This window comes from Chenopodium quinoa, unplaced genomic scaffold (assembly GCF_001683475.1).
Source record: "Chenopodium quinoa cultivar QQ74 unplaced genomic scaffold, ASM168347v1, whole genome shotgun sequence".
Classification (NCBI taxonomy): Eukaryota; Viridiplantae; Streptophyta; class Magnoliopsida; order Caryophyllales; family Amaranthaceae; genus Chenopodium; species Chenopodium quinoa.
In genome coordinates this window covers 107,644-131,257 of record NW_018742886.1, presented here as the reverse complement: position 1 = coordinate 131,257, position 23,614 = coordinate 107,644, and the positions used below count along the sequence as shown (strand labels likewise).

The 23,614-nt window shown below is 37.5% G+C and overlaps 1 non-coding gene across 1 annotated transcript; it reads right to left on the bottom strand.

The window, feature by feature from the left end:
• Positions 1 to 21,178: 21,178 nt before the first annotated feature.
• On the bottom strand, positions 21,179 to 21,250 carry TRNAD-GUC. Its single transcript has one exon. It is a non-coding gene; the product is annotated as a tRNA-Asp (tRNA).
• Positions 21,251 to 23,614: the final 2,364 nt, after the last annotated feature.

Genomic DNA, 23,614 nt, shown 5'->3' with positions numbered 1-23,614 from the left:
CAGAAAGTTTGCGCGACTTGTTGTGCGCGACTTCTGTGCGGGCGCGCAGCTCAACTGTGCGGGCGCGCAGAGCAGGAAAATCGGGTTTTAACCCTCTTCTTCCCAATTTCATTCTCATATTTTCGAAACCCAATTTTCATGCTCTCTTCTCACAAACCCAAACCCTAACCTTCAAATTTCACCCATTTTTCACAAATTCCATTGATTTTCTTTCAAATCCATCAAAAACTTTCACTCTACTCTTAAATTCACCCACTTTCTCTCTCCAAAATACCCAAAAATCCCCCATTTTCATGGTTTGAAAGCTTCATTAAAGGTGGTGTTCTTGGAGGCTCTTAGTGGTGTTCAAGCTTCTACAAAGTGGTATAACTCTAAATTTTGCTATTTTATTACTTAGTTTCACTTATTTATGCAAAATTTTTAGTTATTAGACATGAATTAGCTTGAGTGAATTGCATATGATTTTGGTTTTCTTTGTGAGGGATTTATTGGTTATTAGTGTGAAATTTAGTGATTTTGGGGGACATTGTTGTTAATACTATTGTTTTGGAAGCCATTTTCATGAAATTAAGTTGAGAAATTTGGTGTTTGTATTGTTGATAATGCAACTAATTTCATGAGAATTGCTTACTATCATGATGTGTTTTGATTGACTGCTTTGTTGTTGATTCTTGTTGTCTTGGGCGTTATATTTGTAAGGTTAGTTGTTAACACTAACCCTTTTGCAGATTGTAGAGACTTGGGTTGTTGTTGTTGTTTTCCAGTTGTTGGTTAAGTTCGGAGGTAGTTCTCCTTTTGGTTGGGTTTTTTGTATTGGTTGAACATATTGAGCAAAAGAAAGAGCAGAAAGGAGCCCAGTTAACGGTTGAAGAACCGAGTACCTAACAAACTCAAGCTCAAGGACCTAATTTTCCCCCTAGATTGAGATTTTCGAACAAGGTCCATGCTACGTTCTTCAACGACCTTCACGGGACGAAAGTTCAATCCCTCCCGACACTGTGATCAACGCTTCATGAGAGCTTTAGGGATTAACGACGATATAAAGTTGCTCCTTGATAACTTGGGGATGAGTGAGTTCATCAAACATCAATACCGAACTTATAAGGAACCCACCTTCGAATTCTTGGCCTCTTTTGAAAAAGAGCCTCTTGGGAACGACTTCCAAATTTCCTTTTAACTGTTCAACAACCGGCACTCTATGACTCTGAGTGATCTTAATGTATTGTTGGATTTGAACCCCGAGGCGGACCTCCTTGCCCCTTCGTTGAGCCTATTCCCTGAGTATGATGCATTTAGATTGTGGTAAACAATTACCGACTTTGAAGAGTTCAACACCAGGTATTCGGTGGCCAACCATATTATCCACCCTATGCTCCGTATTATACACCGCATTCTCGGGTTTGCGGTGTTTAGCAAGAAGGACTTGAGCAAGCTCTCACATGAGGAGCTATTTACTTTGTGGGTTGCCACTACGGAGGAATTAAAAGGGAGGCTCAATATGGGGTACTGGTTTGTCTTGTGCTGCAAGGAAATCAAGTCGGGCCACAAGACAGGAGAAATTGCCCTCGGTGGGATGATTACAAGGATTGCCAAGAAGCTCAACTATGAACGCTTCTTCCCCTCGTGCACTCAAGTTGGGGCCGACAAAGATCTATTCATTGACATACAGAAGATGAGAAGGTCGGGGTTCCTCCAAGGAACTTCAGATGCCAACAATTTTCATGCATGGATAATTAACCGAGAGCACCATTGTATCTTGCCATACCCCAGCCGTACATCCCTGGAGCGAAATGCAAGGAATGTATGGAAGATTCCGCGAGATAATGGTGTGATACCCACTTCTCTGGGTGGCTTAAGGAATATGGAAGTCGGACAACAACAACAACAACAACAGCAACAACAGCGACATCAACAACAGCAACAGCAGCAACAACAACAACAACAATAACAACAACAACATCATCAGCAACAGCAACATCATTAAGGCATGAGTAGCCTTGAACAACAAATGATGAGCATGTAACTTGGCATGCAAAGCATAATGGAGAACTAATAGGGTATGTTTATGCAAACCCAAGCTCTTTATGGTGCGACCGTTGATAGGGGTGAGGTCACCCCCACGGTAAACTACCCCTATTGGCCACCCCAACAAGGGCCGGTCCCTAGGTGGCAAGGATCAAAACCTACTTGGCCCTATTGGCAAGGGCCCTCCTCCCACGGTGTTCCCCGGGTAAACTACCAGACGGAAACCGGGTACGATTATCGTGCCCCCGGGGGGAGCGATTTTCGGGGTGACCCCAACTATCCATATTTCGACCCTACCCACCCTTCCCCTCTTCAGCTTCCCGCCCCTTTCGACCCGTTGCCTCAATGGCAACAAGACCTCTTTCGAGGTCACTTTGGTTGGCCTCCGGGTTACTCCGGTGGTTGGGACCCACACGGCATCCCTCCGGACGGTTTCTATTACGACACCAAGGATGATGGAGATGATGACGAAGCCGGCCCTAGTGGCCACTAGCCCCCCTTGTTCTTTATTTCTCCCCTTTGCCCCCTCCCAATGTTTTTAATTTGGCGCACCGCGGACGGTGCATTTTTTTAGTGTGGGGGTGTGTAAGAGGCAAAGGGATGTTTTTTTTATAGTGTGGGGGAAGGCTTGTCTTCATGCTAGTGTGGGGGTGATTTCATTGTAGGTGGTAGAGCTCTTATGGTTCGGTTGGCTTTATCATGTTCTGATGTTGATTTATCTGCTTTATTGTGATGATTATGTCCCTGGGTGATTTTGATAAGTATTTGCTAATGAATTTTCAAGTGTTTGTGTAGGCGATGGTGCTCCCATGAGGAAAAATCCAAATTCCCGACAGTCCAAACTTCCCTTAATCCAAATTTCTTTTAGTTTATTTTATTTTATTTCTATTTCTTCAATTTGTTTAAATTCTTAGTTTCTTTCTTTGATTTTTAAATTTTTAATTTATTTTTGTTTCATCTCAGTTGTTTATTTCATTTTGGCTTACTTTTGAAGCTTGGAAATGGAGATAAAGGAAGTCAAAGGGCAATTCGAGCCCCCGTCGGTGAGAGTGCATAATTTATCTTGTCTTCATTTTAAGCGGCATTTGGTGAGACCTTTCCTCTCTTTTGTTTTCTTTTTCCTTGGGTGTTTAGCTTAGGTTTAGCTTAGGAAGAAGTTGAATGGTTCGAGGATGTTTGCTTTTGGTTCTATGGAACCTGGGATCGTTGATGTTGTTATCGAACGATAACTTGTATGACGATTGGGATTTAATTGAATTATATGCCTCGTATGTGAACTTTTTTTATTTCTTCCTCTTTCTTTTGTTTTGTTTTCCCCTTTTTGTGTTACAAGCATAGTTATGACAATTTGAAATGATTTTTGATGTGTAATTTGCTCACTCTTTTGGATTGGTTTGCCTCGATGTGTCTTTGGATGCTTATCTTCCTAATTGATGAGGGTTTGCACGGTTTGATAATGCTTTGGGTTGAGTTAGACACATTGTAAGCTAAGGTAGCCCGGTTTAGACTTTTTGAGGACATTTGAACCCCTAGTTCACGGGAAAGTGGTAAGATGGTGTTGCTCTCTATGGTGGATAGGATTTCCTTGGTTAGTATTTGCTTTATTTCTTATCCCGTGTGAGCGTCATTTGTTCTAGCCTTCATCATTCTTGTAAGCGGCACTTAGGATCCTTAACTATGCATGTCTTTATCTTTGTGTTGGCATCTAGCTCCCAAGATTGTGACCATATAACTCTAGAGGAGGAAGAGGGCATTTCTTCTCATTTTTCTTTGTTTTCTTTGTGTTTTATTACAAATTTGGTTTTCATTTTTACATTCACCCTCTTGCTAACCAATTTGAGCCTTATTTACCCTTTCTTGACTTAGCCATATTACAAACCTATCGGCCTATGTTCTACCAACCCTTTTAGTTAGTGAAGCATTGGCTTGTGACGTTCGAGTTTGATAATGTTGAAATTGAGCAAGAAAGTTGTGTAATTTGATTCAAATAAGGTTTTGAAAGGCTATTCATGAAAAGAGTACGCAACAAGGCTTGGCAAGAAAGTTGAAAGGACTTGAAACTCATGAAAACCAAGCAAAAAAAAAAAATTGAAAAAGATTGAAGTAATGTGGTGGGTTTGTTTTGAAAGGTTGTAAGTTGGAAGAATAGGTTCAATTCTTAGGATGTTCTTAAGAGATGGCCACTCTTACGCTTCACTTAGGAATTGCCACCAAAATTTTCAAATTGTTTCCCAACCATAACCCCTAGCCATGACATTACAACCCTACTTAAGACCCTTGGATTCTAGAAGGGCGTGGTCAAGGAACGGTGGAGGGAGATAGATTTCAACCCTATGGAGAGAGTATGCATAGTTGAGATGTCGGGATGACCTTATGGCTCCACATAAAATTTTCTTTTTCCGGTTCCCTCGAGGAACCATGAGGAGCTAGCTAGGGGATGAATTGAAGCTAGTGGAGAGAACGCGGACCGTCTTGGTTGGGGCTAGGGTGGAGAATGAAATCATTAGTTCTCTACGCTTAGCTTAGGTTTGTCTTTTTCAACCTTGAGCATCTTGGAACATGTTTTACCTCCTTGAATTGAGAAAGATAAGTATTCTTTGGTGCATTTATTTGCAAATGAGTCCAAATTGAACATTCCCTTACCTTAAGGTTTGATTGGTTTAGCGAAAACCTTGTCATGTTATGTTTGTTGTGTTTGTCTTTTTGTTCCGGTTTTCCTTGCTTGAGGACAATCAAGAGGCAAGTGTGGGGGATTTTGATGAGTGGCATTTATGCCACTCTTTTATCCTTTTTCTCTAAGGATTCTCCCCTAATTTGCGCTTTTTTGGCCCTTTTTCTAAGCATTTTTACTTAGTTTTGCTTCCTCTTTCCTTTTCTCCCTTATCTTCCCTTCTCTTAGTCTTCTTGCTTTGTTTTTATTTTGATTTCCATGCTTTGGTTTTGTAGGTATTATGTGCGGAAAGAAAGAGGATATCAAGAAGCCAAGCTAACTGTTGTGCGCAGGGTACTGTGCGGCTTCAGTGCCGGCGCACATGTGAGGCTGTGCGGGCGCGCAGCCCTGTCAGAACCCGCACAGCCAGAATGAAGAAACAGAACCTAACCACAGAGTTTGCGCGACCTTATGCGCGACTTGTGTGCGAGCGGATACACCTGATGTGTGGCGCGCAGGACTAATGTGCGGGCGCGCTCATTTTCCCGTACCCTCAAAGTTGCGGCCGCGCACTACGCTGAGAGGGCGCACACACACTCTGTGCGGGGGCGCAGCTCATCTGTGCGGGCGCGCAGGGCTGGGTTTCCGATTTATTTGCTCCTTGTTGTCCAAGTCTATTTCTTTTGGGGGGAGCCACATATATATATATGAGACTCTTTCTAATAGAAAAGACTTAGTACTAATTCCATAGAACATTAGCCTAATCTAGAGAGAGAAAATAGATTGTTATTCAAGCTTCCTTTATTGTATTCAACTTTGCTCAAGCTGTAATCTTCCATTAATCAAGCAAGTATCCAAGTTTTCATCTTTCTTTAATCCTTTCTTTAGTAATCTTTTCTCCTTTCCTTTAATATTATTTATTTGTTTTATTGTTACTTATTTTTGTCTATCTTATTAGTTTATCTAGTTATTATTGATTTCATATATTTCAATCGTGTTTTGTTTTGAGTTTCTTGTGTTTATTTCTAGTTTTGATATTATGTTTAATCTCCCTTCTCTAGGCTAAACTCTTAGCTAGGGGAAGGGGGTGGAAGATATGCATTGATAATGGATGAATGATAATAGTTGGATTGATTACATGCCTTAAATTGATGAAAGACATGATTTTTAATGGCATGAGATTATTGTTGCACTTTATTTAATTGCCTTCTAGTTTAAATGCATGAAAATGATTTGAACTAGATTAAGATCACCTCTATTTTAATGATTGCATGAGAATGAGTTGTTAAAATGGAGTTTCATGTATTGTGCTTCTTTATTATCTTGATTTACTTGTGTCTAATAGGATGCATGAGAATGATCCTAATTAGCAAAGACTTCTTTCATTGATTTGCCCAGACTATTGCATGAGAATGAATTGTTTAGGTAGAATCTTGTGTTCTTTGGCATGTTCATCATGATAACTATCATTGTTCCCCTCTTTCTAATCATGTTTGAAACCCCCGAACCCCTAGAGTCATTTTCTATTGATTTTAATCATAATTTTCTTGCTTACTTGTAGTTTTAATGTTCTACTCAACAAAACCAACAAAATAATCCCCTTTTAACTCTTGTATTAGTGATATTTGATGTTGAATTAGCGTGCTTCCCTAGTGGTTCGACCCTTTACTTGCCACTAACTAGTTTAGTGTAGGTTTAGGCTTTATAAATGATTAATTTGGTTAGGGTGGTAGCTTAACAACCTATCTTATCCCTATTAGTGCTTTAATTGTTTAATTGTTGCTAAAATTGACCGTGATTCCAACGAAAGTGAGTTAGTGAATATTCTCATCCTCTCTTGTTTTCTAGTTTCTTTTTTTGCATGAATAATGTCATCATTTTCCCTTTGGTTGGATTTTGTTTTGCTCGAGGTCGAGAAAAAGTTTAGCTTATGGGAATTTGATGTGTGTCATTTATGGCACTCTTAGGCTAGGTTTTCTTCATATTTTTACGCTCGTTTTCAGTCGTTTATGTCGTGTTATTAGGGAATAATGTTAGATTTGCGTGTTTGCATGTAAGTTTAGAGAAATGCGTGCTTTTAATGGTTTTGTTATTATTTTATTCATTTATCGGCTATTTCTCTCGCTTCTAAGTTTATTTGACTTGTTTTGTAGGTATGTCAAGTTTCTCGGGATTTAATAATCAAGGAGGGAACTCAAGTGCATTCAAGTGATTTAACGGACCAAGTTAGGAGAGCCAAGCACGAAAGTCAAACCAATCCAAGCAAGCTCCGCAAGAACGAGTTCCTAGGTGGCGATCCTTAGCGTCAAGGAAGCGAACCTAAGATCCTAGCAGCACGAGCATCCACGCTCCCAATAGCTTGGCCGCGCACCCGGCAGTACAACAGCACAGCCGCGAGCTGGCCACAAACGCGGGCCCGAATGCCGCGGGCGCGGGGTTGTAGCAGCTTCTAATGCCGTTTTTGACAAGGAACTTGTAGAGGGTAAGCCGCGGGCACCCTGAGGGTGCGTGTCTAGCCCCGCAGGTGAGTGTTTCTAGGTTTTACTTGCGATTTCATTTATTTTCTCATTTTGTATATTTTGTGCGGCCTTCTTTATTCTTCATACATATAACTCTTAGTTTTGTAATAGTTTCTCTCTCCTGTAAGGAGGATTAGGGTAGATTAGGAGTTCCTCTCTCTAGATTAGGAGTAGTTTTATACAGAGAAAGTGAAGGATTTCAATGGTGATTGAGAGATTGAAAATACAAGGGTGACAATTGTGTTGAAGATCTTCTCCATTATAAATGAGAATTCTTAACTCTATCTCACCTTATTGCTTTGTTTAATTTCATGTTTATTTGGTTTAATTTTAATATTTGATTATTTATTAGTGTAATTGCTCTTGATATATTGTTGGTTCTTGATTTGTTTAGTTGATTGTTGATAAATGATGATTTTTTAGTAGTTGTTGGTTAGGAATTGGGTGAAACTTGTATGATTGATTTTTTGTGATTAATTTGGGAATTGTGTTATTGATTGTTGAGATTAAAGTGATTAATGAAGGTTTTCATGTGAGTAATTCGATTAGGCCTTAAGAATTATGCTAGATTTCATTGTAATTGCTAATGACTTGAACAATTGATTTAGGAATTGCAATTTTCGATTGGTTTTTATTGTGATTCTCTTAGTTTGTTATTCATAGTGAACTCTAGCTTAACAATTAGGAGACAGCTCTTTGATTCCAATTGATTGCTCTTATCATTAGTCTTTACAACCTTTAATTGGCATGATCTTCCCAAGTTGCTGCAATTGACATGGTTACTTGTTGATCCCCGTTCCTAGTGTTTTATTTCCTTGGTTACTTGTTTTGTTAGTTGTTAGTGTAACATCTTACCTTCGATTTCGACCTATATTAGGCGCATAATTGAAAGTGCTTGAACTTACCGTTTCTTTGGGTTTGACCCTTGACTTGCCTCTATACTTGTATTTAGGTTTGTTAAGTGTTTATAAGTTTAGTTTGAACGAGGGAAGATTAGATAACGACCTAATTTTCCACTCGTCATTGGTTAGATCTTAATGAATTGGAGGAGCTTCGCCTTAATGCATATGATTGTGATAGCAATTACAAAGCTTGTTTTAAGGAAGTTCATGACAAGCTTATAGAGAAAAAAGATTTTTGTTTGGTGACAAGGTGCTCCTCTACAATTCAAAGATGAAATTGTTCCCCTTAAAGCTAATGTCTAAATGGAGTGGTCCTTTCACAGTGCAAGAAGTTTTTCCTAATGGAGTTGTGGAAATCTCTTCAATGGGTTCATCACCCTCTTTCAAAGTCAATGGCCATAGACTCAAGCGTTACTATGATGGAGCTTTTGTTGGAGTATTTCATAACATGACCCTCTATGATCCACCTTAAGGGATGGGGAACGTCAAGCTAATAACGTTAAGTAAGCGCTTCTCGGGAGGCAACCCGAATTTCTAACTTTTTTCCATTTCCCTCTTTGATTTTGTTTTTCTTCTTGTCACTTTTATACTAACCTCTTTTTTTTTTTTTTTTTTTTTTTTTTTTTTTTTTTTTTTTTTTATTTTCCACTTAGGTAGCTTTGAAAAGATGGTGGATGATTTCCAAGCAATGTTGGTAGAAAATTTTTAAAATTAAAGTCTCCTTACACTTGTTGGAAGGATTGGGAAATTAGAGCTTTTGTTGAGTTGGTGGGCACATGATTTATGGATGTTGAACCCGCTGAAATTGGGTTTAGTTCCTTCCCAAGTTAGTGTCGATCATCATCATGGATTTTGTGTACACCGTTGTGCGCACCATATTTTGATCAAGCTCGAGGCAACCCAGAAGTGCGCAGCCACGCTCGCGGGAATCCTGCGCCAGCGCTCCCCTTAAGTGCACTCCGTTCTCTCTTTTTCTCTCTCCTATCTCTATTTACTTCATTTTCTTTCTTAGTAGTGTTCAAGCATTCTCTAATTTGGTAGCTATATTTCAGCATATAATCATCATTTTTAATCTTTCTTTGTTTATAATTACTTCAAACTTCTCATTTTTATGCTTTAAATTTATTTTCTCTCTCAAAAATTGAGAATTTGGGTATTGTTGATTGGGTTTTTTTTTTAAATTTGCAAGTTTAGGATTAATTGGCTAAATTTTTGCTTAGTTCTATATTTCATTTGAAATAAAACTTCATTCAAGGTATGAATTGTCTATTCTATTTGAAATTCATGTTAAATTCACGCCTTGTTTTTGTGTAATTGATTTTGAATGTCGTGGAGTACTCTTTAATGGTGGTTCAATTTTTCCGATCATTTAATCCCATATTTTACATTAATGATGATTACTGGTGAATTTGTGAGCTTGTGATGCTATATTTTTACTTGATATTACTACTATTTTGCTATCTTCATTGTTAGTCTTCACCTTCTTTAATGAGGTCATAGCGTTGATTAATGTTGAATGGCCTTTTTGTATGATGATGTTGCTTACTCCTTGTGAATCCTTGCTCACATTATGCTTTGATTGTGCTTGCATCATTTTATGCAACTTGTTTTTCACTCTAGCTCAATACTTGTGGTGGATTCATTGCTTTGGTTTATGCAACTTATTGTACGACCTATCTCTTTCCTATTTTTGATATATTTCATTGGATTGTTTGTAGATGGCTCCACTTCGTCATCCCAAGTAAGTCCGATGTTCTAACTCACGCATGGTGATGCCTCCACCACCGAACGTGACCGAAACCTACGGCATTGAGTTCTCAAAGGAGAAGCATTGGGATAATTTTGTTCGTCTCTCCTCTCGAAATCTTCTTTCCACTAGTTTCTATGATTGTTCGATGACCTCACTTCATAGAATTGATGAAGACGTAGGAGATTAGTTAGAAATCTTGGGTTGGAGGAATTTATTAGCTTGAATGCTCCAACTTACGCTTTCCTTTCCTTTGAATTTTTTTCTTCTCTTGAATTGCATGAGAAAGAGGTGGATGGTGAGACCATTACTACTTTGACATTCCAATTGTTCAACAATGACCATTCCATTCCTCTATCCTTCTTCAAAGAGGTTTTCAAGCTTCCTTTTCCTTCGCATGATAATGATTTTATTTATCCGGCTTTTGATGAGTTGCAAGATAAGCATTGCTATAATAAAGCAAAATGGTGGCGGGAGATCTCTGTTGAGGATTCTTATCAGCCTCAATACTCAAAAGCGGCTTCGATAGTTCATCTGGTCTTGAGATATTTTAATGGATTGCTCACATATGCCTTTTTCTCATAAGAATCTCTTGGTGTTATTTTGTGAGAAGAATTGAGTTGGTTATGGTTAGCGGCTCATCCGGATGATGAAATTCAAGTTATCAATTTTGGGACTCAGTTGATAAATCGGTTCATCAACATTCGGGATGGTGTTTTCCTCTATGGAAGCATCCAAATGGGTGGTTTAATCACCATTTTAGCCTTCTTTCTCAACAAGAAATACGAGCAATTAATATTGTCCCTTGAGCCTTTTGGGGATCGAAGAGAAAAGTCCCCGTTGGATCTCCTCAACATTTATGCTCTAATCAATAAGAAATTCTTGGAGCGTACTACTAAGGACAACTTGTTCATTTGGAAGGGGTAACAGATTGGTGCCCCATTCCTCACCCCGATGCCTTAGCTACATGCTCCGCCAATCTCCCTTGATACCCTAGCAAGCATCACATTGACCCCGCTCTCAAGAGATCTCCCCGATTTAATCTCTGAGCTACTTCTTTTGTTCCCCTCCACACCCTCCCTCCGGAGTTGCCCCCTATTGAACGGGGAGGTATACCTATCCCTCCTTCTTCTTCTTATACTATGCTTGAATTATCTAGTTTGCATGCTAAGCTAGATTCTATTGCTAATGTTTTGTATCCCATGACTTTGCGGCGGGATTTTTCTCTTGGATATGATATTCATGCCAATCAAGTGTATGACTTCCTTGTGAGGATGGGGAGATTTACCCTTACTTAAACCATCCATACCTCCCGGTCCAAGAAGTACCTATCCCTCAATGGGAACCCTTCGCCTTACCGTCGGACCTAGACCATGTTACCTCTATTGAGAGGATCCTCATATCCATCCTATTGCTATCATGGGCACCACCCCAGCCACTTACGATTATAACCGGTCAGATGGATGTGATTATACTTATGATCCCGCAAACCCTATGCCTTTTCCGAACTTTGAGACTTTTTGTAGGTGGGGTAGGTCGAGCGATCCGGTCTTGGATGATTGGTCTCATTTCTTTACGGTTGATTGTGCTAGGAGGGAGGGGTGGTTAACGGGAAAGGCCTACGTGGAGGTGAGTGAAATGCTTGCTCAGGTCATGGTTTAGAGACCGGCGAGGGGAGTTCTCACTCTACCCCTTACCATAGTGCGGAGTGAGACTATCGTGGCTACCCCTCTTTCTTAAGTGCTTCATATGTTATTCTCTTTTTTCCTATGTATTTTTAGGATTAGAGTTTGGGGGGTAGTTCATTTCAAGCTTGGGGTGATTTATGTTGTTTGTGTGCTTCATCGTTACCTCATTCGCTTTTGTAGTTCACTCTGGGTGTCTTTTGCTTGTTGGTATTGGTCGTTGTTTATCTCTTGCTTCTCTAACGATGATGATGTTTTTATGAAGATTTCTCTGCTTCAGTTCCTGATTATGCTTCCTTATATTTCTTCCTGATCCTGTTTCTGATGTTTCTGCTGTTATCTTGTATCACTGTTTCCCATTTGAGTTCATAGATGTTTTTTATATCTTTCTTCTCTTTTGTCTTGAAGTTACTAACATTTTTCTTTGTATATAGTCTATTTTCTTTCTCACTTTGCCTCGTAGCTTCTGCTACAATTATTTGAGCTCCATGAAGGTGGTTGTTCTTTCACCTTATTTATTATAGCATAGCTTGGATGCCCGATTAGATCCTTCCATTCTTTTTCCTTTTATTTCTTTTTTTTCTTGGATGCTTAGTATAGGTGTAGACTAGAAGAAGTTGAACATTTCGAGGTTCTTTGCAATTTAACACCTTAGTGTGTTTGGGAACATTTGCGTTGTGGTCGAATGTTCACTTGTTTGTCGATTGGGTTATATGTGTTAGCTTACTTCCTTGATACTTCCTATTTCTCCTTTTCTTTTCTATCTTTCTTCTTTGTTTCTTTTTTCCCTTTTTCTATTCCTTTTTGTTTTACTTTTTCGTTTTGATTCCTTTATCTCTTTTCTTTTTCATTTCTTTTTGCATTTTGCTTTCTTATGATTTTGCTTTTAGATTTTCTTTTGAAGAAAAATAAAATAATATAAAAATAAAAAATAATAAAAAATACAAAATACAAAATAATAAAAAATATTTTTAGGCTTTATTTTCTTAGTTTAGCTCTTGTATTTGGACATACTACCATCCGAGATTTTGGATTTGAATGTATGCTTTCCTATGTCTTATCGGTGTGCATGCTTTGAGAGTATCCATGGTTGACTCTAGAATAGGGTATGCTCAGGTAGAGATTTAGACCTTTTGGGGCCTTAAAGCAGGATTCTATTGGTTTGTGGTAAAACAGAGTTGCTTCCTATGGTGGATTTGATGACTTTAGTAAGTTTTTGCTACAACCGCGTGAGGTTTCATTCTTTTTCAAGCCTTCTTCATATTTTGCTTGAGCAGCACATGGATCCTTGGCTATTATGTACTTTATCTAGAGTTTTCCTTTCATCTCCAACGATCTTTTGGTTTTCATTTGCTTTCTTGCTAACCATTTAAGCCTTTTTCCTTCTTTTCAAGCCACATCTTTAGAACTTGGAGCTTTTGGTTTCTATTTATTCCATTTTTTGTTTTTGTGGTGCAAATGATCATGTTCTTGGAGATTTTGGTATATGAGTTTGGATATTTGTTTTTATTTGTAAGCAAGCTTGTGTTTGGTATATCTTGTGAATAATGGCAAGTGAATAAATGAAAAAGTCGTCCATAGTTAAAGGAGGCGAGGATAATCAATAAAGTGTAAAATGAAAGATTGAAAAAAAATGAGAAAAAGCAAAGCAAATTCAAAACGCTATGGCAAAAATTGATAAAGTGTATAATGAAAAAGTTCAAAAACATTTTGATGTAAATGTTTCTCCCTATTTAAGCATTGAGGCCAATGCTTTGTCTTGGCTTGGGGGAAGCGTCTTACGCTTTTTGTAAATACGTTTGTTATTCCTACGCTTTGAATAAGCTTAGGGGTGTTGTGTTTTTGTTTGGTTTTGGTGATTACTTGGTTTTGGTGTTGAGATTTAGCCAATCTTAACTTCACAATTTAGGTATACCACAAAATTTCAAATTGTAGCCTACCCTCACCCTTCACGCCTTTACATTACAACCCTTTCCAAGACCTTTTGACCTTTGTGGTTGAGACACTAGTCGGTGGAGGGAGATGTAAGGCAAGTTTATAGAGAGGTATGTAATAGCCGAGATGTCGAGAACCCTCAATCTTTATTCTTTTCCAGTTTTTTCAAGGAACCATAGAGATGCTTACTAAGGGAATATTTATAGCCATTGGGAGAACGCGGTTATATTGGTTAGGATTAAAGTTGATTGCGCCTCATTTGTTCTCTACGCTTAGCATACATTATGTTTCAATCAATCGTAGATTGGAGCAAGCATACCCCTATCATATAGAAAAGTGCTTATTCACTTGCATTTGATCGTTTGCAAAATTCCTTGTCAAGATTATTTGTTTGAATATTTGATTTACCTTCTTTTCTTTTAATGATTTTGCCTTACTTTACTTCAAAGAGTTATGGGTAAACCTTTTAGGAAACCTTTACACATTACTTGTCCTCTAGAGCGATCTAGGGGTTTAAAGGGCTTGTTGTAACTAAAAACAACCGTGATTCCTACGAAAGTGAGTCTTAGTGTATATTCTCATCTCATGTCTTTCTTTTTCATTTTTGAATAAGTCTTTCATCCTTTTTCTTGCTTGCTTTGTTTTTGCTCGAGGACGAGCAAAAGTTTAGCTTGGGAGAGTTTGATGAGTGTCATTTATGGCACTCATTTGGCTTCTTTTAGGATGATTTAACATGGTTTTTATATCTCTTTTTACTCTATTTTCTTTAGTTTTACTTATATTTTCTTTGCTTTGCTATTTCCTTAGAAGTTTTCTTATTTTCTTGATTTTCTAGTATATTTTGCATTTTCTTCTTTACTTGTTTGATTATTTTTGTTTATAGGAAGTTGGTGATGTTCGAGAATCTTAAATGTTCCCTCCTCGAAGTTTTCAATTCAAGAGAGAGGTCTCTTTTCTCCATTTGAAGCCCATGAGCAAAGGAGTTCAACAGCTTGATCATTTAATTTCCGCCTTCATGCCGTGTGGGCATGAAAGAGTGGTGTCGAACCCACCAAGAAGTGCTTAACTAACTACCTATTGCATCATGGATCATCCGGAGCTCATGAGGACAAGCTCGGCCTCACCAAGGGATTTCCCCTTCTCCAGCTGTGCGGGTGCGCAAAAGAGTGGAGCGGCCGCCCTGGAATATTGCGCGGCCGCGCGTGTTCCTGGAGCGGCCGCGCCCCTTCCTTCTCCCTTTTCTGTACCCTTTTTGTAGCGGTCGCGCATGCTTTTGAAGGGTCGCGCTCTTTGAGGCCATTTTTGGAACATCTAACTAACTTCCCTTTAGTTAGTTTTACTATTTATAGTTTTTCTAATTTTTAGAGGGAGAATGAATTAGAAATTAGATTAGATAAGAATTTTTTAAAAAAATTTAGAGGGAGGAACTCTAGATTTTGATGATTGTTCTTGGATTTTTAGAAAGAGAAACTTGACGATGTTGATGAATGCTATTTCAAGTCTTCTACTTCTTTAACTTTGATCAAGGTTTGTAAGAATTCTTTACCTTTAATGTAATTATATTTTTGATTTTTGAATTTGAGTTGAATTACTTGTTGTTTGGTTAATCAGATTTTGATAAATTTGTATTACTTTGATGATGATGAAATTTGTGATTGATTTAGCTTTCTTGTTTGAATTTTCAATGAGTAGTGAGTAGTTTTCTTGTTAGGGGTAGGGTATAAAGCATGAACGTGTGATATTTCATGATTAATTGGGAGAATTTTATTAATAATCGATCATTGTGATTAAATTGGTTAGGGAAATTTGTGCATATGTTTGATAACTTGAGGAGTGACCAACATCAACTATCGTGCGAGATTACATCTTAGGTTTCAATGACACGAACAATCACTAGTACAAAAAAGGGCAAAGAGAACTGTTGTAATAGGCTTTATAGAACACTTTAAGACCGTTCTTCTGCATATGCACAAATTTGTTTTATACAAATACAAGATATGTATATTGATCAAAACACCTTTCTTATTAATGTTGATAAAAATAAATAAAAATTATAACCTAGTTTCGATATACCAATACCATAGATCTACAATCCACATAAATCATCAACGTCGTCATTTGGTTGATAGCATTCGATAACATATGAAATCCATCTTCCCCTAAGCTTGTCGATCATTTGTTGAAAAAATGTACGAGGAGCTTTGTCAATATACTGCAAAACAATGTAAAATACATCAGTCCTTCTCAGTAAAAGTATGGTTTTTTCAGTAGCATCAGATTAAATCAGAGTTATAATAAGTGAAAACATAATATATAATCAGTGAATATAAGTTTACATCAATTAAAATAGGGTGATGAAAGCAAGGCTTATGATACATATAACGATTGTGAATTTGTGACTTAGTGTAAATAGTGAGCATCTAAAACATTGCCAACAAACAATAAATGAATTTGTGATGCACATCTCTCCATATCAACAAGAGGATAGTATCAAGATCAACATCTTCAAATTGGTTGAATCCTTGACAGCTTGACACCCTAGTTCAACTGTCAAAGATAAATTTATAAACTAGGACAGGCCATTGGATGGATCAAGAATTCAGGATAAGATACTCACAGGTCAATGCTCTCCATTCTGCATCTGTGCACTAAGAAACTCAGCAGCAAGATGCCGAAGTGCCTTTCTACAAATTTCTCTACTCATATTAAGAAAAGCAATTAGTATTTTGTAGCAAAATAATACTCACTGCACAAATAATTACTTATCATCTATTCCAATGGAGCATAACGTTCTAAATAAATTATTTCAAGAAGAGAAATTCAACTTATATGAAAGAACAAGCTAGATACAAAAAAGAGTATGAAACAAGATACATACTTTATAAATGGTTGGTATTCTGCAATGTCACCATGTCTTTCTTTGGATGACTTAGCAAAAGTGCCTGTTAACTGTTAAGAGATGGATTAGTTGACGTATAGTTTTAAAAGTAGGATGCAGTTATAATCAACAAATATTACTAGTGTCTGGGGAGGAGGGGCACTAATATATCAACTCTTCAAAATAAACCAACAAGAATTTTTCCTTTAATCAATTCTGCCACCTTATCATTATTATAAATTCACTTCCATAAAAGTCTGATTTCCTGCTCTTCTCTCTTTACAATTTGCTACCCAAAATCCACAAACACCATGACTACTCTAATACATCACTAGAATTAGATTTAATCATCATTGAATTTCAATCACCACATCTCATAACCAACCCTTTTATGAAAGAAAAGCAAAGCAAATCAACTATGTAAAATAATTTGCAAAGTATTTGAAATTAATAATGCATAATAATCTAGTGGTAATCAATTTCCCCTACCCCTCTTTCTTTTTCTAATTAGGGTTCTATGTTTGACCTAGTTAAGGATAATTTGGCGAAAATAATTTTAATTAGTACTGAAATTTCTTGTAATTCGAATAAATAAAGTGCAATTTGATTGAAAAAACTGCAATTTTATTGAATTATTTGCGTTTATACAAATCGATTGAATTATTTCCCATAACAAAAATTGTGAATTTTTTTTTAATGCACCTAAAATTCGATCGAAAATACTGTAATGGATGAAAACTATGAATTCACTACAACTGAATTGAAAAATTCAATTGATTTACACAACGAGATTGACAAACTCATCCGAATCAAGAAAAATTTGAACGAATCACCATGAAAGTGCAGTGGTGGTGTAGTGGAGCGGTGTTGTGCAGTGAAGTAGACGTTCAACAGTGTGGCGGTGGAACGACGATGGGGAGATGGGGCAACGGTGGTGCGGTACGGTGGCAAAGCAGTAATTGGTGAAGTGAGCAATAGGAGGTTTCACTTTTCATCGTTTTTCTTAAGCGGTAAGCAGTTAATACTCTGTTGAATAGTGATAGTGAATAATTAGGGTAATGCTAAATATCCCAATGTTCCACATAAGTATCCCTCCAAATTTTTTTTAAAAAAATATAGAATAAAGAAGAAATACAAAACAGTTGTCAAGATGACCGTTTTGTATCATCTAAAATGAATAATTATTTGTTTTTTATTATTTGAGTAAAAAAAATAGAGAACGGTTAACTATTCTAACCGTTCTATATTTAATAACTCATAAAATGCCTCATGCGCAAATACGTTCCATATTCTTCTTGAGAACGCCTACCTTTGGTAACTGTTTTATATTTTGTGATCTGTAATCTAATTTTTGTGGTAGTGGTTTGATTTGGAATCTATTATTATTTATTCAGCTTAATTTGTGATTTTCATATTGAAGTCATTTGTAGAGACATCTAGCTTGACCCAAGAAATAGCCTATTGAGTGATTTTAATTGCAATTTTTGCTATCCTTCGCGTTGTAGGATTGATCAATTTCCTTCCCAAAAGAATTTATATCAAGAGTTCATGTGAATCCCGATCCCCTAGCACCCTTTATACTTTTCTTGTAATTGTTCAGTTGAATTGATTCAATTTAGTGTAGACCAACCCACTCTCTAGCTTTCTGAAAAGCTTAGCATCGACCTTAGCTCTCCCTCCTTCCCTTGGGATTCGACCTAGACTTACCCTACACCTCGGGTTGGTTTAGCTTTATAAATATTGTTTTGGCCGGGAAACCCCATCGACCTAGGTTTACCTCGCGTCAATCAGTCGGCAAGTTTAATTGTCTTCCTTGTAGGGATATTTCATTTTTGAGTTGTCAAACAACGGACAATAGGATAAAACTCACACTATCCCCAAGATCGGCCAAGGAACCCTTTACTTCCAAATTCCCAATCGTATCTTGCAAAGTAAAGCTCCCGAGATCTTGTTGCTTCTTTGGCATCTTATGTTGCACTAAATCACTAATTTGTGTCTCCATTGCCTCAATTTGAGAACTTGAAGACCAAGAATCAATTTCACACTCAACAATACACCAAGACCTCGCGCCTCTTCATAAAAAAGCCTACGGACTTATCCCAAAGTACGGTCGATCTTGTTGTCAATGAAATGAGTGGGTGGTCCTTGAGACCTCCTTAACATCCACCAAAACTAAGAAAACAATTATAAATGACTAGAAAGAGAGTAAATGAACAAAAGCAAAAGCAACAAATCCAATAATGTCACAATAAAAGTGCAAAACTAGTCGTTTCCCCGGCAACGGCGCTGATAAGTGACTTTTATGTCACTTTTAGGGTGTTTATTGAGTCGCTTTTCCGGCTTATTTCAATAATTAAGCTCATTTTATCCTTTATTTCTATTATTTTGCTTATTCTCATCTTTTATCTTTTTATTTGAGTATTTTATAGTTTTTAGTTTAATTTAGATTAACTTAGTTTTATTAATTCCTAGTTTCTCTCTTTTTATTTATTTTTCTTCTAGTTTCTAGTTTATTTTCATATTTTATTTGCTTTTGATTTATTTTATTTCGTTCCTTTTTGTTACTTTCATAGTTTAATTAGTTTTAAGTTTATTTTATTTACTTGTATAGTTTTATGTCTTTATTAGTTTTAGTTTTATTTCTCTTATTTTTATTTTACTTTTATTTATTTTTATTAGTTTAGTATTACTTCTCTTTTTCTATTTTATTTTATTTATCTGCTTTTTATTTATTTTATTTTATTCGTCTAGGTTTCACACTTTTACCCTCGGGTTTGTTTGTGTGTAGGCTCGAGTTCAAGGTCCAAGTCAAGGCTTTTCAATTGCCACCACAAAGAACCACAGCAGCCCACCAATAACCCCAAATCTGCACACCTGAACAACCCCTTGGCGCACCACCTTCAGCCACTCAAATCCAGCACCTCAACTCCAATTCACTTGCTGTGCCACCACTGTCGCCTCCAATCACCACCACCCAAACCCCGCACCAGCCATGCCTCCTTCAGCACCCTAAATTGGCAGCCGCGCAAACCCACCTTTCACCTCCGCAACAACAACAAAAACAACCACCTGCACCCGCAACTCAGAGTAGCAGCCACCGCCAAAACCGCCATCAATATCCACCATCACCAATTCGCACCAGCAGACCCTGCTCCTCCTTCTCATATCAACACCTCACGCAACAACAACAATACCAAACCATCTTCTATCAACCTTCACCATCGGCCACACAACTCACCTCTTCCACACACCAAACAACCACCAAGTAATTCCCCTACTCCCTACTTTCCACCAGCAACCCAATTACTCACCAACAGCAGCCACCACCCACCTCACACCACCTCAACTCAGCGCACAACAACCACCCAAATCACCACCAATCACCCCCCGTAACAACCACCACCCCTTCACCCACAATCGACCACCAATCTCCAACCCAATTATTCACCAATTACAGACGCAATTCACCCAACACCTAAACTCACAGAGCAGCTACTCACGGCCGCGCAGCTTAGTCAGAAAGCGCACAAAATGGAATCCAAAATCGAGTTGAGGCAGTAGCTTTGCGCGACTTACTGTGCGACTTCTGTGCGGGCACGCAATTGTGGGTCGATCACAAGCTTTTCACGTGATTTTTAATGAAAATCGGACGGCTGCGAGTGGTAATTGCTGATGATGATGGAGTATGAACGGTGATGATGATGCGTGAATGGAGGATGAAAGTTCAGAGCAGCCACGAGAAAGGGAGAATTAGGGGGGTTTGATGAATCGTGGGTTTAGGTGGGAATTTTGGGGTTTTTTTTTTTGTTTTGTTTTCTTTTTTATTTCCTTTTTATTTATTTTAGTTTTTGTTATTTTAATTATTATTTAGTTTTATTTTCATTTTATTTTCTTTTATTTTATTTTAAGCCTTGTATTATAAATACCCCTTTTGGGGTTATTTTCTAAAAAACTTTCAATCGACATTTTATTTGAGATAGATTATATTAGTTTAGCCTAATTTTATTTTCTCTCTCTTAGAGTTAGTTTTAGGAGTAGTGTAGAGAGAGAAATCTTGGATTTCCATGGAGTTTTTGAGAGTTTGAAGAAGCAACTTTGTGGAACTTCTTCTCATCTATTCAATGAGCATTTTCTAACTTTCTCTCATCTTTATTTCTTTTCTTAATTCTTAGTTTTTGGTTTTTGTTTGTTTAATCTTGTTTTTATTCTTATTTTACCTTGTTTTTCATGCCTTTCTTAATTATGTTAGCTTAGGTCTTGTTCTAGGGAATTGGATGAAGGTTATATTAATGAATTGAATGATTGATTGTGATTAGTATGAAATTGTTTCTTTATTATTGTGTATGGATGATACTTTTATGGATTATAATCTTTCTAGCTAATCGATTCTATGCTTTAAATTGTGCTTTCAATCAATTGTGCGAGAGTGAGTTGGTTGAGAGCCCTAAATTCTTCCATACCTTTGCTAGGCTAGTTGCACGAGAGTGAATTAGTTTAGTAGGATAATTAACATGCTTAATTGTGTGAGAGTGAATTAAATGTGTTGATGTTCCTAATCGAGGTCAATTTCATCTATTTGTTTGATGTTGTTTAATGCATTAATGTGATTGGATTCCACTTTCCCTAGCTTTAGTTATTTGCTCTTAATAGTAATCTCTCTATATCTCACAACCTTTCTTACTAGTCTAATTTGAACAAATTGATACACTTAGTCCTTTTGGGTTCGACCCTTTACTTGCTATTAACTAGTATAGTGTAAGTTTAGGTATTATAAATTTCTAATTTGGTTAGGGTTAGTAGTCCCAACGACCTTCTCTTACCCGCGATCAAATTTTGGCGCCGTTGCTGGGGATCGAACCCGGGTCACCCACGTGACAGGCGGGAATACTTACCACTATACTACAACGACTAAAAAAATTATATTCCTAACCTAACTATATAAATTTCACATTAAATAGTGGCAAGCTAGGGTCAAACCACAAGGAAACAAAATATTGATCAATCAAAGTGGAATTAAGAATCTATCGCAAGTAACAAGGAGTATTTTGATTGTTTTTGTAAATTTCAATGATCAAATTAACTACTAACAAGATTCAAGCAAGCAAATTAAGAAATTTTGAACTAGAAATACTAAAATAAGGATGAAAAACAAGATTTGAGAGAAATATTATCAAAACACTAGGGAGAGGGGTTTCTAGTCATGGTCAACTAAGAAAACAATGATACTCAACATGTATTCATGCCAAGGAATACAAATTCTTCTCAAATAATTCATTCTCATGCAATTACTCATGCAAATTGATGAAATAGATCAAACCTAAACTTGATCGTTCCCATGCATCTAATTTAGAACTCAAATACTGAATTTAAGGTGCACATTAATAACTCCAAGCAATTTAAGCATAAAATCATCACTAAAGGCTAAATCCAATCAATTATAATCTTCACCCCCTTCCCTAGATAAAAATTTAAGCTAGAGAAGAGAAAATAGCCATCACAACTACACTAAGCATGAATTCAATCTTAACAAAGCTAAACATAATTCAAATTTATAGGGAAAATAAACCAAACAAGTAAAATCTAGGAAATAGATAGAATTAAACACTATTAAAAGCAATTAAACCAAACAAAAGAAAAAGAGTAAATAGATTACTACTATGAAGGTTGATTAATGACAAAATCATAAAATGTTTGCATTGAATTGAGGAACTTGAAAAAATCTTGATTACAATGATGAAAATAGAAGATTAATTAACTTTCACTCTCTAAAATACTAGAGTTCCTCTCACTACAAAATTCTAATTATAATTTGGAAATAACATCCCACATAAATTCAAGATAAAGTCTATTTATAGTGCATCAAAATTCCGGAAATAGAAAATAAAGGAGAGCCCTCTCGAGAAAGGTCACGCCTTCTCTAATCTAGGTACAGAAATGCAAAGCCCATGAAGTCGTGCCTGTGGCCAGGCTTGCCGCGCCCTCGGTTGTTGGTGGAGAGGGTTCTCTAAGTTAGGGAGAGCTCGTGGCTAAAGAGCAGGGAAGATCAGACCTTCAAAATGTCGTGCTCACGGCAAATTGGGGAGAGCCCTCTCTAGGGGTGCAGCCAGCCGTTGACAGGTTCAAAGATTGAGCTCCAATGCATCTCCTCTGTGCCCGCGGCCTTAACACCCGCGCCCGCGATTCTTGTAAAGTTGCGCTCCTTCTCTCTTGAGCATCTCCTCCTCTTCTGTAGCCAAACTTGCTCTTTTAACTTCATCCAAAAGTGCCAAAAACCTTCAAAACCAACGAAAAAAAGATAGAGAACAAAAGAAAATATAAAAGAAGAGGAAAAACATGAAAATAACTAAAGTAATCAAAATAAAGGTATAAACGACTAGAGAAGGCGCAAACAAGTGACAAATGAGGGAGAATCATTAGTTAAAGGGGTGAATGGTGGCATATATGCCACTCATTAGTAGTTTGATTGTTATGTTTTATCCCAGAGTATTAATTATTTGTGAACCTATGACCCGAGGCATTTTATTTTTGGTAATTCCATTAGTGTAATTATTGTCCTAGTATAATTCTCACAATTTTTACTTGTTTCCAATAATTTAGATTATAATAATCTATTAGGAATAAAAGAACATTGTTTGCCTGTGGATTCGACCCTACTTCCCTATCTATTTTAGTAAGTGGTTTAAGGAATTAATTTTTATTAGTTGATACGATTATAGCCAGTAAAGCAGCCAGTCCAAAGGATGGACGTTATATGCTTCCTAACCCTAAAGAGGGCATGATGTTGATAAGGCTGGGTATACGGCCCGTGCGGCTGCTGGGGCACATAGTAGGCCGAGCTAATCACTTGAGGACCTGTATTGACGGACGAGTCCCATGACTGGCTATCATGCACAGATTCCGAATACCTCATTGAGATATTCTTGAAGCTATCTTGGAAACTCGATGTGGATGCCGAATCAGAAAGATGTTGGTTCTTCTTTTGCACAATGAATAATCGAGCATCAAGTAAGTCTTTTTGCTACCATGACAAAGTGTGCCGAATGGCCTTTGATTAGGGGATTTTGCTCCCACCAATCGGAATGCGCCACGTGGGCCAATCAGGTCCTGCCAAGTGTCCCCCAGTTGGAACTGTCAGGGCTTGCCACGTGGCACGCGCTTATTCGTCCACCTTGGACCTATTATGTCATGACATGTGGCATACTCCATGCCTAATGGAGAAACCGGCCACCCAGGCCCAACTTCCGAGGGAAGCCCAATCGGCCCTAGGTTAACC